Below are 2,450 nucleotides of genomic sequence, written 5' to 3'. Positions count from 1 at the left end.
TATAATTGCCTTACAATGGTGTGTTAGCTTCTGCTTTATAACAAAGTTAATCAGTTATACATATACAATATGTTCCCATATCTCTTCCCTCTTGCATCTCCCTCCCTCCCACCCTCCCCATCCCACCCCTCTAGGTGGTCACAAAGCACTGAGCTGATCTCCCTGTGCTATGCGGCTGCTTCCCACTAGCTATCTATTTTACATTTGGTAGTGTATATATGTCCATGACACTCTCTCACCCTGTCACATCTCACCCCACCCCCTCCCCATATCCTCAAGTCCATTCTCTAGTAGGTCTGTGTCTTTATTCCCGTCTTGCCACTAGGTTCTTCATGGCCTTTTTTTTTTTCCCTTAGATTCCGTATATATGTGTTAGCATACTGTATTTGTTTTTCTCTTTCTGACTTACTTCACTCTGTATGACAGACTCTAACTCCATCCACCTCATTACAAATACCTCCATTTCATTTCTTTTTATGGCTGAGTAATATTCCATTGTATATATGTGCCACATCTTCTTTATCCATTCATCTGTCTTTGGACATTTAGGTTGCTTCCATGTCCTGGCTATTGTAAATAGAGCTGCAATGAACATTTTGGTACATGACTCTTTTTGAACTATGGTTTTCTCAGGGTATATGCCCAGTAGTGGGATTGCTGGGTCGTATGGTAGTTCTATTTGTAGTTTTTTAAGGAACCTCCATACTGTTCTCCATAGTGGCTGTATCAATTTACATTCCCACCAACAGTGCAAGAGTGTTCCCTTTCCTCCACACCCTCTCCAGCATTTATTGTTTCTAGATTTTTTGATGATGGCCATTCTGACCGGTGTGAGATGATATCTCATTGTAGTTTTGATTTGCATTTCTCTAATGATTAATGATGTTGAGCATTCTTTCATGTGTCTGTTGGCAATCCGTATATCTTCTTTGGAGAAATGTCTATTTAGGTCTTCTGCCCATTTTTGGATTGGGTTGTTCGTTTTTTTGGTATTGAGCTGCATGAGCTGCTTGTAAATCTTGGAGATTAATCCTTTGTCAGTTGCTTCATTTGCAAATATTTTCTCCCATTCTGATGGTTGTCTTTTGGTCTTGTTTATAGTTTCCTTTTTAAGTTTCATTAGGTCCCATTTGTTTATTTGTGTTCTTATTTCCATTTCTCTGGGAGCTGGGTCAAAAAGAATCTTGCTGTGATGTATGTCATAGAGTGTTCTGCCTATGTTTTCCTCTAAGAGTTTGATAGTGTCTGGCCTTACACTTAGGTCTTTAATCCATTTTGAGTTTATTTTTGTGCATGGTGTCAGGGAGTGTTCTAATTTCATACTTTTACATGTATCTGTCTAATTTTCCCAGCACCACTTATTGAAGAGGCTGTCTTTTCTCCACTGTATATGCTTGCCTCCTTTATCAAAGATAAGGTGACCATATGTGCGTGGGTTTATCTCTGGGCTTTCTATCCTGTTCCATTGATCTACATTTCTGTTTTTGTGCCAGTACCAAACTGTCTTGATTACTGTAGCTTTGTAATATAGTCTGAAGTCAGGGAGCCTGATTCCCCCAGCTCCATTTTTCGTTCTCAAGATTGCTTTGGCTATTCGGGGTCTTTTGTGTTTCCATACAAATTGTGAAATTTTTTGTTCTAGTTCTGTGAAAAATGCCAGTGGTAGTTTGATAGGGATTGCATTGAATCTGTAGATTGCTTTGGGTAGTAGAGTCATTTTCACAATGTTGATTCTTCCAATCCAGGAACATGATATATCTCTCCATCTATTTGTATCATCTTTAATTTCTTTCATCAGTGTCTTATAATTTGCTGCACACAGGTCTTTTGTCTCCTTAGGTAGGTTTATTCCTAGATATTTTATTCTTTTTGTTGCAATGGTAAACGGGAGTGTTTTCTTAATTTCACTTTCAGATTTTTCGTCATTAGTGTATAGAAATGCAAGAGATTTCTGTGCATTAATTTTGTATCCTGCTACTTTACCAAATTCATTGATTCGCTCTAGGAGTTTTCTGGTAGCATCTTTAGGATTCTCTATGTATAGCTTCATGTCATCTGCAAACAGTGACAGCTTTACTTCTTCTTTTCCGATTTGGATTCCTTTTATTTCTTTGTCTTCTCTGATTGCTGTGGCTAACACTTCCAAAACTATGTTGAATAATAGTGGTGAGAGTGGACAACCTTGTCTTGTTCCTGATCTTAGTGGAAATGGTTCCAGTTTTTCACCATTGAGGACAATGTTGGCTGTGGGTTTGTCATATATTGCCTTTATTATGTTCAGGAAAGTTCCCTCTATGCCTACTTTCTGCAGGGCTTTTATCATAAATGGGTGTTGAATTTTGTCGAAAGCTTTCTCTGCATCTATTGAGATGATCATATGGTTTTTCCCCTTCAATTTGTTAATATGGTGTATCACATTGATTGATTTGCGTATATTGAAGAATCCTTGC

This window comes from Balaenoptera acutorostrata, chromosome 6 (assembly GCF_949987535.1).
Source record: "Balaenoptera acutorostrata chromosome 6, mBalAcu1.1, whole genome shotgun sequence".
In the NCBI taxonomy this organism is placed as follows: Eukaryota; Metazoa; Chordata; class Mammalia; order Artiodactyla; family Balaenopteridae; genus Balaenoptera; species Balaenoptera acutorostrata.
Note: the sequence above shows the minus strand (reverse complement) of the source record.